The 14,421-nt window shown below is 39.9% G+C and overlaps 1 long non-coding RNA gene across 1 annotated transcript; it reads right to left on the minus strand.

The window, feature by feature from the left end:
* Positions 1-446: 446 nt before the first annotated feature.
* On the minus strand, positions 447-2,056 carry LOC116714140 (uncharacterized). The gene is made up of 3 exons (XR_004338008.1): positions 1,325-2,056; positions 1,157-1,219; positions 447-1,057 (listed from the first exon to the last, which is right to left on the minus strand). It is a non-coding gene; the product is annotated as an uncharacterized LOC116714140 (long non-coding RNA).
* Positions 2,057-14,421: the final 12,365 nt, after the last annotated feature.

Here is a 14,421-nt window from a genome sequence, read left to right on the forward strand (position 1 = left end):
AAGAACCGTAACACAGCGCCATCTGCTGGTCAAATAGGAGATGGACATCTTACAGAGTAGTTCTAGTGAGTTTCTACCATGCACTGACCTGGAGAGAGAAACAAGATTCAGCAACGACAACCAAAACTGCGTCTGAGGCAAACAGGAAGTCCGCCGCAAAACCAACCCGGAAGCAACGCCCCCCAAACAAAGGTTCCGCTTCGCCAATAATGCTCCCATCTCACATAAGCTAAAAGTTTGAACAATATTTCAAAATGATAAAACGACCCAAATAATTCGGTGACATTTTTAGGTGCACAGCAATGGCACTCGACAAATTTGATTGGTTATTGGTTCTCAATTAGCGACTTTTTATTTTTTGTTTACAGGATATAAAGCACTTTGAACTGCCTTGTTGCTGAAATGTTTTATACATACAAAAACAAAAGGTGAAAACCTGGTGGAGAAAAATCCCAAAAACCTGAACCTTCAGCCAGGTGGTTCTGGTCCAATTGAAACAGAAGACAAACACAGACTGTATTTATTAAAATATTTGAAACTCATGTATGATTTTCCTTTTATTACATAACTATGCACCATCTTGTGTTGGTCTCATCTCAGTGCAACAGACTGAATTTTATGGGTTGGATGTGATAAAATGTTAGCAAAACTCTGTAGAAGCAGAACATCTCAGGTTCAATTGTTGGATTTTGTAACATAAATAAGGTTCAGTTTTAGATCCTTGTTTTTTCTAGATGTGCTGAGCAAAAGCTCCACTGATTGGTTTATGAATTCAGTTTCAAATCTTACAGCCACAGAAGCTACAACATATCTTTTAACTGAGACGAGATACATTTTCAGAGAAAAGCTTAAAAACAATAAGGAAAAACTTTAAAACTAACTGAGGCAATAAGAGATAAAAACAAAAAATGTTTTGGTCTGTTTTTGATTTTTGTCACACTTTGAAACATTTAGCTAGGAGAAGAAAACCTTTTAGGAGTAAATACTTTTCTCAGTCAGACCACTTGCACGTTGTTGGGAATAACAAAATCAGCAGCAGAGAAGATGGAGGACGAGCCTAATGAGCAGAAAACAAAACCACATTAATACAGAAACCCCGTGTTCCCCCAACGGCATCTGACACTCTGCTCTTCAGTCAATAGCAAGCGATCAATACCTGGACCAACGTTTTCAGATCAGGCCAAGCATAAATCATTCATGTCATGGCTGAGTTATTGACCTTACAGGAGAAAAACAAAAACACACAAACTCATGGAAAACATGATATATAGGGAGAAATATGTTTCCGCCGTTTGTCTCTTTTCCTCACTCTCCCTCCACTTACCCACAGAAAAACGAGATCATTTGCATTTCCCCGGGCCACGGTCCCGCTGGGCTCTGACTACGTTACATATGTACAGAAATTTTTCTTCATTGCACATCTAATCACTCAACAGATAAGGCTGGGGCGTTCTCTGAGGGGGGAAACGGAGACGCACAAAAAAAGTTAATGAGGTTTTCCTGTCCTACACCTCCAGAGGCAGGGGTCCACTTAGCAGCTCTGTCATTAGACGTGAATTAAACTGGGACTGTTGTTTTGCTGCGCTATCACTTTTTATGCTTTAATTGCACAACCAAACTGCTCTGCGAAAAACAAAGGAAGTTGAGGACGACGCAGCGTCGATGCACAGGAACAGAGATCACTGCTACGTTGTTGTTTCCTGTTTTACGCAAAACTAATTTACGCACACAAACCCCTGCTGCACATTATTTGTTGCATAATTTGAAAAGTGGAGCAGACAAGGAGTCAGACACACAGGAGAGGCAATACGTTAGCAAGCACCTTTAGCAAGTCACAAACTGAGTTCTAATAATATTTTAAATCGCCTCCTCTCTGCAATCCATCATGGCGATAGCGATCTCTCTCTGTCCCTCCCTGCTGCAATAGACTTGCAGACATTTCACACAAAGTCACCTGCATACAGATTTATGCACACAGAAACACAGGAATCCTTGGAAACGCAACTTTAGTCTCAAAACAATGTAGCTTTCATGTTTTGATCACATAAACTAATGTTTCAGATTTAAATCTAGTTTATTACAGGGTACTTAATTAGTTAATCACATTTTAATTCACAAAATAAGCAACTTTTTCAATTAAAAAAACATTTTTCCTGTTAAGTTACTGAATAAATAGACATATGAGATCAAAACAGACATTTCAAGTTTTAATCTGTTCTTCAACCTTCAAATTGGCGTAAATTTAGCTTTCCAGTGTTTCAGGAACACGTTAGCATTAGGGACGAGCTGCTAGCATGTTTAGCTTTGAGATGTTATTTTAGGCTAGCATAGCTTTGCTGATAGGCTATAGCTGCTTTTAGCACAACTTGAACACAACAGACGGTGTTTTCCAGGTCCAATCAGATGGATTTATGAGGAGAAATTAACGACCAGAGGAAGCAGCTTCCTCGTCCATCGCTGCTGCTAGCGGACGTTCCTTGTGTGTCACATTGACGGATGTCCTGGAAACGTGTGAATACAAAGGTTCCGGCCGGAGCCAATGTATGCCAAAAACACATTAACATCTATTAATTTAACTATTAATGCGTTGAAGTTCTGATCTTACAAGAAATACACTTTAAAGCACCATTTTGTGACATCACAACCACCAACAGAAACACAGTGAAATGGTTTTATAAGAATCCAAAATTTGCTCATTAATAGAGATTGAAGTTCATAAGACAGAATGTCAAATGTTTTTATCGAATAAAAATCTAGAACATTAATCCTTTATTCAAACAGAAGTCCTGATTGGTAAACAGCTGTTCTGGTTCTGGTTCAGAGTAAACATTTAGAGAACGTCCATCATCAACTCAGAAGTGTCGACTCAGTGGGCCTGAATACAAATGCCTGCCACACCTTTCAGATTTTAATTTGTAAAAATATTAGTAAGGGATATAAAATGTCTGAATATTTCCTGAGGCCTGTAAATGTGAGACCCGGCAGCAGAATCCCGTCACGGTGAGCTGCTTCTCTTTCCCCTCCAGCCAGAAGACGACGCTGGTTTAACCAAAGAACTTTCACATTAATATTATCTGTGAAAAAGTCTTACCTGAAATTCCCCCACTGGAGGAAAATACTGTTGTTTTATATAAACGTCAAACAAACTCACAAAGTGAAGCAATAATCGACGGAGACAGCAATAAGATAAGAGACGGAGAAACTCGTCAGCCTTCTTTACTCTTGCGATACAATTTAATCTGCAGACTTTGCTGAGAGTGGAACAAGCTACAGGAATTCAATATGCTTACTGTTATTATTGAGTTTGACAGTATAATTTTGCGCCTGCAGAGCTCAGTGAGCTGCATGTGACTGATGGGAGCAGGAAGGCCCGGGTCCGGGGAACACGCCCAGAAACTCTGATCCACACAAATCCCACTGAAAACATGTCACAATGAAAAATGGCACCATTTCTTTTCATCTGTATGTTTTTATTTTCTTCCTTCTGTTGTGTTGGAGATTAATGCTTCTTTGTCCACATTTTTCCCCTTTGATATACAGAACAGATGAAAGCATCCTTTATTTTTACGCCGCCACCTTGACTGAGTGATGCTGTGTTTAAAAGCATGTTCATATTTTCATTTGCTTCTGTTTTGAGAGATTATTTTCAACTCTGGGGAACAAAAAGTGCGGTGTGTAATCTGTGAGAGCTCTCAGCTCAGCCTTCCTTGCTGGCACCAAACCTTTCTAATTGAACCTGAGGTATCAGGATGGGTGGTTCTGATGCCAGGTGCATACTAAAAATAGTCTCCTCTCATTGGGCCCTCTCCTAGGGATGCCATTTTGTCATGCATTATGCATATATGCAAATATGAGACAAGAAAATGGATTACCTGAAAGGGCACCTGTGGTTTCCAGCTCAGAGATATATGCAGTGTGGGAAATGAAGCGAACTGAGCCATCGTTTAGCCATTACACAGCTGTACAGCAAAACGGAGAAACGCTTTTTGAGACAGTCAGCGTTTCAAACCTGAGCGATGGCTGATAAATGGGAAGTGAATCACTGGAAGGTAAATAGGCAGGTAGATGCAGAACCCTATCATCTTCTTCTTGGTTGTTTACATGATGATTAGCGAATTTCCCTTGAGATTTAAAGTGAAACTGCGGCGCAGCATCAATCCCTCCTCTTTACTCGACAGCTCAGAGAATCGCTCAGAGAAAATGCCAGTAATGATCATGATCTGATCATGAATACATCAGTTTAAACTGCAACACTTACAGTAACAAGTCTGGAAATTATAATTAGTTTTTATTTGTCTGGTGTTCTACTGCATGAATATTTTGGAAATAAGCCATTTGTGCCTTTAATATGAATATTAGAAACCTAAAACTTATCCAACTTCATGAGAACCTGCTGTGTAATTACAGTAGGAAGATTTCCACTAATACGCTAATAGTGAAGCTAAGTCAAATAGCGCTTATGCTAACTTTGCTAACTTTTAGCACAATTATCTGCTAAACTAAATTTCAGTTGAATAAAGTTACACATCTGTGTTGAAGTTTTAGCTACCAGCTGTTATTTATATTCATGCTCTTATTTTGGAGGGAGTGAAGTCAGTTTATGCAGCATTTCCATTTCCTCTCCTCACATTTTTTAAAATTTTTTCTCAATAAACAAGTAACATAGGAACAAAAAAAACATCAAAAGTAAAGAGCAAAATATAAGAATGAATATCTAATATCTAAGGGAATTATAAAACATTTAAATTATAAAGTAAAGATTAAATTGGTGCATAAGGGTTGTGGTTTGCAAGGCCAGATATAATCTGATTTGGATTTAGCAGTTTAGCATTAGCTGCTGGTATAGCGCTTTAACATTAGCTTCTGCTAAATACCATGGTGCTGTAGCTTTAGCATTAGCAGAACTTATGTTTTGATTAGCGCGTTAGGGTTAGCGCACATACTTCAGTTAGCGGTGCTTATCACTGGTTTTACATTTAAAGACAGACAATTTGATTTCTATTTTTAAATTTGAGTCAAAATAAAACTGCCACACTTTCCAAAAAGGAACTGAGGCATTATAAAAAAAACACAACCACTTTCTAAAGGACATGTTCATCACAAACGTGTATCTTATTAAACTGATCTAAACTTCCAGCAACATGACAGATGTCTAATAAACATCAGTTTATCTGGGATATTTCAGTTTTATGGAAATGTTACATATTCATCCTTCAAGGTTTTTGTGTTTTGTAAACTTCAGCCAAACTATCACCATCAAAGCTGTAACAGATTTTTGCAAAGGTTTCTATAAAGCACTTCAGTTAATCAACATTTCATTAAATAAATCAAAAACTCTTCAAATGTAATCGCAGAAATCTCTGTCAGAAATCTTTATTTACCCAAAAAACACAAACTTGTTTAGTTTTCTGACTCACATGTATGAATTATTCGGGGTTCTGCCTTCGTCTTGTCCAGTGAAAGCCGAAGCTGAGCTCTGCTGATGCAACAGCAGCAGCGTTCCTGTACGTCTCCATAATCCATCTCTACCAATTCCTCCACTTCCTGTAACCTGCTCATGTAAATCCTCCCTCTGCTGCATCACAGCCATGCTGCTGCAGCTGCTGCAGCATGAAACGGAAACTCATAGATAAACGTTCAACAGAAATGAGTCTGAATCTTTTCACTTTCTGTCAAGCGTCTGAGCTGCATTGTTTCTTCATCTGTGAGCATCTTCCTGTAACTTTTGAAGAGGATCTGGACCGAGCCGGCCTCCTGCTGTGGAGTAATCCCTCTCCTTTCTGACAGACATTCCTCCTATATAAAGCACATTTTCTCTCATCCTTTCATGTTGGCACAAGAGAGCCACACAGGCTTCTTCTAAGCACTGAAAGCAAATGAATGCTCTGTTAGTGTCGAGCAAAGGTGCAGCTCTCAGTCATCCTCTCCATGCAGGTGAAATTGAGGTCTCCGTCTCGGCTCCGGTGGAGACCCGAGCGAGCGAAGATCAGATTAAAAAAAAAACTGAGCCAGACGCACAAGCAGCGAGCCGAGGAGCATGAGAGGGAAGTCAAGGAGCGAGGGTAAAACCCTTAGTCACACTCACGCCTTCCTGCACACGCAGGGTGTGTGAACAAGTGTGAGCGTGTTTATGGGAGTCAGCTGCTGCCTCTGAAGGGACCGCGCAATCATCCTTTGTCCTGCATCCATCTGCTGATTTTTAGAGTAATTCCTGCTACACGAGCGCTGGCTCATTTAGCCAATAAGCTGTCGTCTCATTAGTGCGAGCTACAGCAGCAGATTTCTCCAGCGACCGCTCCGACAGCGATGCAACACACACATCAACAGTTTTCATCAATTAGCTGCAGTCTAACCAACGATTATCTTAGTAATCGATTACTCTATTGATTATTCCTAAATAATTGGCACATTCCTCAGATTTTTCATTTAACCACTGAAGCCTTTTTTATCCAATATTACATGTACATTAAAATAAACAATAGAATTACTTTTCTAAACAGCTTGTTTTTCCTTTAGAAACTTTCTGACATCAACATGAGGAAAACTTTGACTCAGCAGCAGCAGAAACTTAACAGGAGATTTAATTTGAACAAAGTGAAGATGAAAAGTTCTGGATCAACATTTCAAAGTTTTCTTCATCTTAAATGCAAAATGTATTTATCTGTACAGTTTTGGCCTAATTATTGCTCTGACTGTAACGTTCTTTTAGCAAAATTAACTCTTTAAGTCCATTGCTGTTAACTGTCGACGGCGTAACTTTAAAACATCAAACATCCTGTTTAAAATGTTTTTATTGGTCTGATTTAGTGTTGTAATATAATGAGAAATAGAAGTAAGCAGGTGTAATGTGTGGATAGAAATGAACTGAAATAAAAATAAAACATGAAAATGCTGATTTTGTTTGACTTGAACCTTTAACTGTTTTAGATGTTTCTGTGTCCAGGTTGGAGAAATGTTCAGCAAGAAAACGAAGCAACAAAACCACCTAGAGAAAATCCTGGTTTCAGGCTAAGAGCTGATATCTGAAGAGCAGCTGTTGTGTTTCGGACTCCAGGTTGATCCTGATGTTGTGTCCGTTCGTCTCTCCAGCTGCGTCTGTTCTGACATGCGGGTCGCAGTTCTGCTCCGACCCGGAGGACCTGATGAGGATTCCGCTGAAACGGAGCGGCCAGCAGGAAGCAGGAAGCCGGAAGCAGGAAGCCACCGGGCGGCGGCCATTAGCGCCGGTAATGACTGTCCCACCAGCGGCCGCAGAATGACGGCGTATCGTCACCATTACCTGCTGCAGAGTAAGAGCTTCTTCTGGCGGCCGCTGAAGTCCAATTGGGCTGGAAAATGGTCCATCACTGACCAAATGCGGCCGCCATGTTGTGTCTGAGGACGGCGGCGCCTATTGATGTTCTTTGAGCGTTTTCATGCCCCGGTGTTTTTCATGTGCTTTGAACTGACAGGTTGTTAGGCTGAAGCGAAGATGGCGGCCGCTGCAGAAACGGACGTGAAGCATTGAGAACATGTTTTAACCGCAGGACTGAACTTTATGCTTCATCAGCAAAATGTTGCCTGAAATGTTCCTGGTCTTTGTTTGCAGAGAGTTTCATCATTGTTCAGTGATTCATCCCGACATCCTGAACCGGCTTTGATCACTTTGGAGAAAAATGAGCGACGCTTTTTAATTTTTAAGCACACTAATTGTCAGAGCCTTTCGCTGCGTTGTGTCGCTGAAAGCGCTGCGTGACGTTTTTCCCACAGGGAGTGTAGAGGATTACAGCTCAGTGATAAACAGAAGCAACGCAACGCAATGATGAAACAGCTGCTGTTAGCAGGAGACAGCCAGTCGTCTCCTTTGTTCCTTTTTCTGATCTCCTGGTCGAGGAAACATTAAAAGTAAAGTAAAAAAGTCTCGTGTTTCGATCCGGTCGTTTTCCAGCTTCGGATGCTTCAGTTGCAAACTTAATTGCTGCAATTCTTTCCTCATCCCATCTCTCTGTTTCTTTGCTTGCCAGAAAAGCTGGAGACGGCGCTGCACCCATCTGCTTCCCGGCTTCCAGATCCGCTCTGCAGCTGGTCTGGGGTTCCTGCTCATGTGCAGATGTGATTTTTCAAACGGAAATCTTGGCCAAAAAATGTCTCGTTGGCAATTTAAATTCACTAAAGGTCAAAAGTTGACTTTTTCTGGACATTTCCTGCATGATTGTGATTTGCTGTAAACTTGAATCCCTGCAGTTACACTTCATGAAATATTCACAACTTTGATTGCTTCCCTGGAGGGCGAATATACTTCTTTTGGCTAATTTAGTTGTAGTTTGAGCCCAACTCTTCAGCACCTGGACGAGTCCTTTGAGCAACTTCAGCATGCAGCGTCCAGGATGAAATAAATCTCTGCTTGTTTAACGTTGTGGTTAAATTACAGCTTCAAACTATAAAGGGCTTCAGATAATCGACAAACTAACCTACAGAGAGTAAAACAGGTAAAACCACAGACTGGGGAGGATAACATTCATAAAGTTCAAATAACCTGTAACTGTTCTTTTAGCTAAAAATGTCTGCTTTGTTGGAATGGATGCATAATAAACAGGAAGTAGAGGTTGCATGCTAGCATGTAGCAGAGAGACATTGGACTTTTTCATGCAGGCGGCTGCGACTTTGGCTTCACCACCTTGTAACTGAAATGTTTGCACAGAGACAAACGTCTCCATCCTCCCAATATAGTTAAAAGGTGATTTGTTATGTTTGCTTGAACAGGTGAAGATTATTTTATGACCAATACAAAACAAATTTATTACATTTAAATCATTCTTAGATAATAAAATCTTGTTCTGCTCAGTTCTTGTTATTTAAATGAGCTGCTGTTGGCCACGCCCCCAACTCAATGTTTACACTCACACGGGAAAATGTCTGCAAACAGATGTGCAGCTATACTACCATACGTCTTTGAAAAGCAGAAGAGGAGCCTCCTGCACAACCAACCAAGATGCAGCAAGTTCCTGGATGGTAGTCAACAACAAATCACTTGTCTTTTCCAGCAGCCATTGTACAGCTCATACAGCGGGAAAACCAGCACACCGGACATGCTGGAGCTCAGCTTGTGTTGCTAGGTAACGGGCTGGGCTTTCCTGGGGTTGCTAGGTAACGGGCTGGGCCTGCTGATTGGTGACATTGCAGTCCAGAGATTTTTGAAACGGCTCATTTTCCAGACAACAAAAAACATGAAAAACCAGCAGTTTTTTTATATTATTATTATTATTATTATTATTATTATTTTTTTTTACAAATAGTAGAAAATGGAAGTTTAAAAAAAACATGCAAAAATGTAAATTTTGTGCAATAAAAGCTTCCTGCTTATAGAGGAACAGTTTTATGATTCATCATGTTTCAGCTTTAAGTCGTGGCGACTTTCTGTTAATGTTCAGCTTTGAGTCGACTGGACTTCTAGATGTCATGCAGGCCATCAGCAGCCATCTGGGCCAGGGAGGAACCAGAGAACCAGAAGTAACGGAGGGCGTGTGTGTGTGTGTATGTGTGTGACAAATACAGGGGGAGGAAAGCAAAGCTGATGGCACTCAGAGAAACACAGATGAAAAGAGTAAATCTGATTGAAAATGAAACGAGCTCCTCTGACAATCACATGAGGATTGGAGTCACTGTGATTAGATGGAGTCAGTGTGTGTGTGTGGGCGTGGGCGTGTGTGGGCGTGTGTGTGTGTGTGTGTTTATGTATGGACAGCGTGACTCTGGCATGGGAAATATCTCCCAGAGGCTGTTGTTTGTTTGTTTCCTCCCCGTCAGAAGGAAATATCCCAAACATATTCAGAAAGGCTCGGCGTTGGTGACGGTGACCTCTGGAGGTCACACCATCTGCAGGGAAAACAATGTTTACCGTTTCAAAGACTTTATGCTAAATAGTTTATTATTTACAGGCGTATGGATGTGTCCGGTGTTTTAATTCCAGAACCTCCAGCGGGTCAAAGGTTTGGTTCTGGTGTAAATATCTCATATATTTGGAGACGGTACCACAGATTTCTAATATTTACACACAGCGTACCAAGTGAGCTGCATTATGGTTTTATTGTTTCCTGACAGTTTGTTATCCATCTGCAGTTAAATATTGATTAGCAGCTACAATAAAAAGAAAAGTTTCATTTTATTGAAATGAAACTTTCAATAAAATGAAAGTTTATTCATTTTATAAATGAATAAACTTTAAGTTTTTCCTTTAAGAAGGAAAAACTTAAATGTTTTTTCCTTCTTTGCTCTCCATCCATTTTGTTTGCTTCTCTTTTTATTTAAATAATTTAGATTCTGCTACTAATTATTACCTATGAAATAGTTTATTTATAATATCTAATGTAGTAAAACAGACTGAAAGCAGACCATGCTGTTCTCCTTTTAGCCTTCCTGTGATCAGCCAACGTGTCGCTCTCTCCTCCAACCTCATTAAAAGTCGTTTTATTTTGATCAGCTGCTTCCTGTGTTTCCTGTTGCTTTAATTCTAAAAATTTTTCACAGAAAGTTCCGGTTTGATTTCATAGTGGTCAACATGAGAAACCGACGCAGATTTACACTTTCAGATCCAAACTTTAACAAACAGCTGATTCTAAATGTGGAGGCTGTAACATGAAGCATTAAGTGATCAGAACCAATCAGGGCATGAAATAAAATGAGTGTTAAGGTAAATGTTCAGGAGGCGAGAGAACATCGCAATGATTGAATTTAATTTGCAGAACTAAGCCAGCGAGTCGGAGCAACGAACCTGCAAACATTAGCATTTGTTGGCTAATATGCAGCTGATTTTAAGAGCCACTGCAGCTGAATGTTACAGAAATATCCAACTGTGGAAAATAAAGGACTTCGGTCAATCGTTAAACAATGAAAATGAATAATATTTATGCTCATGATGAGAGTCTGCAGGTGAAAACTGATCTAAAGGATCCAACATGAACCATCAGTTCAGAAAACATGAAATAATCTGACAATGTGGACAATCTAAATCTAAACCAAACGTTTCTATGAAGTTGTGTTGACTAAAGATTCAAACAAAATCCCAAAGAGTCATTTTTTAAAATTTAACTTAAGAAAAGTTACTTTGCTGCCGTGACGACACTTCATATGACATGTTGCATAACCAGTTGGTCACCGGCCTGCAAACCAGTTAGAGAATCAGATGAAAGTTCATAAAGAAGCATTAAAGATGTTGGATCAAAAACTTAAATATATCATCATTACCAGATAATCCAGAAACATGAACGTCTAGGCTGGGAAACACTGTAAAATATCAAGATTCTGCTTTATAAAATATTTCATGGATTCTTCTTTATTAAAGCAGTTTATTCAGAAAAACGAGGGTTGACGGTTCAATAAAATCTGCTTCTTCCCGACTTTCTTCTCATACTTCAGATGAAATTAAGAGTAACAATCTTATTTTAAAAATATCTTAAAAACCAACTCTTGGAAGGTAAAACATGTCAACACTTAAGCAAATATGTTTATTTTTAAGGTTGTTTTATGTATTTTCCGTACTGTGACTTTGTGGTTTTTATATTTATTATGTTTTAACATCAACATGTCAGAGGCAGTAAGGATGGAAATCAGCCATCAGGCTATAATCTCATGTATTTACATTTTAATGTTCGTTAAACTGGACCCACTGGACCACAGTAAAACATTTAGAAAAATGAAACCATGTTGCATAAAAACAAAAATCTGCTCAGAATCCTGAAGGGAAGCTCGAGGAACTGCAGCTCCGTTTTTCTGCTTTCACCATTTTGTTTTTTATCGTCATCTCATTGAAGATGAATGCAGCTCAGTTTGTTGCGTACTGTCCAGATGTAAATGCAGTGAGTCAAATGGTTGGAGGAGAGAGATGACTCTTCCTCACTGAATGAGCTGAAGTTTAGTCATCCTTCAAATGTCAGGCGCAGACAGAGGGAACGTGTTGTTGATGATCATCACCACTCCGTGTAAACACGATAATTAGCAGTGCAGAAATAAATCATTAGCAAAAACAAATTCCAAGTTATTTTGAACCTCACGCGAGAAGCAGATGATGTAAGATGTCACGTTTTCTCAATTATTCCTGCTTGTTTTCACATTTGCATGAAGTTTTAATGAATTGGCTCAGAGTTTCCGTCTCTCTGAGGTCAGTAAGACGTCTAAACGGGATCAAAAGTCGTGAAACGGTGTTTAATTTCTGCAGGTTTCCCCTGCTGGAATTAATTTTGACCATGTCAGCATTCACCTCGAACCTCCAGGATGGCTCTATTCCCTCTGAGGCTCCTTCCACGCCTTGTTAGGCAGAGAGCTGACCGTTCTGCAGACCCCGCAACACTGTCAATCTCCTCACAGCTGTCTGGAATCCCAACAAATCACCTCAAGCATCTCCTGCCACTTGGCCCTTAAATTCAACCCCTGACAAATTTCCAGCCCATTTTCCTCCATGTGCCCACAAGAATGACGGCCGGTGGGTGCTGCAGTTCCGCAGTCAGCCAACGGGGGGCACTGTGGGATTTCCCAGCCTCTTTTCCTCCATGTTGGACATGGACTTGCAGATATCCAGTCATGGCCCAGGCTTTGTTTTCTGCGGTTCAAGGCAGAGTCCAGCTATTTGGGGAGAATTTGGTGGCAGGTTTTTGCTGACAGACTTTTCAAAGAGCTTTTAAGGTGAAAATCCACAAACAGGAAATGTGAGATAGAAAGAGGCAGCTATCTCAAATCCAAGCTCTTTGTATTCTCCTGAAGCAAAGAAATGGCAGAAAACCAGAATCATGATATCATCGTTTGTTTTGCACTGAAACTCTGTGAAAATGCAAAAATGGAAATATCTGATAATAAAATAGTGAAAATAAAAAAATGCTTTTGCATTTCTGTTATATATATATATATTTTTTTTAGGATTTTAAAAGATGGCATCAGTGCAGGTAATCAGTGTTACTTTATGTGCAGACACGCCACGCTTAGCGATGAGCGTTTTCTGATAGAGACTCGTCGCCCAGCGAAGCCTCGACAGTCATTTCTGATTCATCAAAGCTGAAAGTCTCTCAGGGAGCCGATCAGCAAGGTTAGGACAGGAGAACAGGCACGGAGCTAAAACCAATAAAGAGTTTACCGTCGTTTATTTGACCCTTTTCACACACACACTTAATGCTGGGACTGGAGCTCACTGGGCTGTTAGTGGGGCAGAGACAGGTGGGGGAGGGGCGCAAAGTGTTGCTCCTTCCACCCTGCAGCAAAGTCAATCCCAAAGCCGGAGTGTAATCTGTATATTAGGGTTTAATGTTATTAAAGTGCAGGCATCCAAAACATTAATACTGGACTCACATCGGCTGCCTGCTTTTTAAAGTCGTGTTATTTTAGTTAACGTCATAAAATCAGAACATGGGTCAGAACACGGCTTTTATGAGACAGAAAAGAAAACGCTTCGGCTGCTTTATGAGGATATTTGGAGGAACTGATAATATTTAAGTTACAGCCAAATTTAATTTTGTTTCACTGGGATTTTATTATCTTTTATTTTATTTTATGATCGACACAAAACAGAAATAATTCTCAACTGGAAGGAAAATAACACAAAGTTATTGGTAATTTCTCTAATAAAGATCTGAAGAGTGTGGTGTGCATTTACAGCCAGTGAGAGCCACAGAAACACATTCCCACTGGATCATACTTCCATCTCGTTTGGTTCCCTCATTCCACATTTCTCCATCAGTCTGGACTTCTTCTGATTTCTACTTCTCTAATGGGAATCATACTTTCTGGAGCTGAGTTTTATTTATGGTGTACATCAGGGCTCTGTATTGGGGCCCTTGTTATTTCAGGTTTACATGCTGCCACATCTTGAGTATTTTTATTCATATCGTCACTTTGCAGATGACATTCAGTTATGCTTTTCTTTTAAGCCTCATAAGCTCCGCCCCCTAATCCAACGGCATTATTGCCAATATTCCTGTAAAGTTTTTGTTTCGCTGCTGAAGCTATGTGACGCCTTGTGGGTCACAGAGCTAAAATTATGAACTACTTCCTGCGAGTTCATTCAGCTTCCTGTTTTTTGGCAGACCATCTTGAGGTTGATTTCATAAAATCTAAACTTTAAATAATTATGGTCATACCTCTGACTTTTTAAAAATTTGTTTGGCTCAGACTCCTGAGTTCTAGTTGATTTGGGCTTTATATAGGACGTCCATGTTGGTGCAGGACAAGGAGTCAGATAAATGTTGGTACAGGTGAACCTGCTCTGCAAGAGTTTGAGTGATTCATCCTGAGTTATATGAATTTGTTTTCTCTCACCAGGGCTTGAAAAACCCAGGAGTAAAAAGTTGGATGGTAAAGATTGAAAAGTGAAATCTTTGTTTTTGTTCCAGAAAAGCTACAATCTGAAAAATGGAAACTGTTGAGTTTCCTTCCACCAGGAACCTGAGAGTAAAATGT

Source organism: Xiphophorus hellerii, chromosome 23, assembly GCF_003331165.1.
Source record: "Xiphophorus hellerii strain 12219 chromosome 23, Xiphophorus_hellerii-4.1, whole genome shotgun sequence".
Classification (NCBI taxonomy): Eukaryota; Metazoa; Chordata; class Actinopteri; order Cyprinodontiformes; family Poeciliidae; genus Xiphophorus; species Xiphophorus hellerii.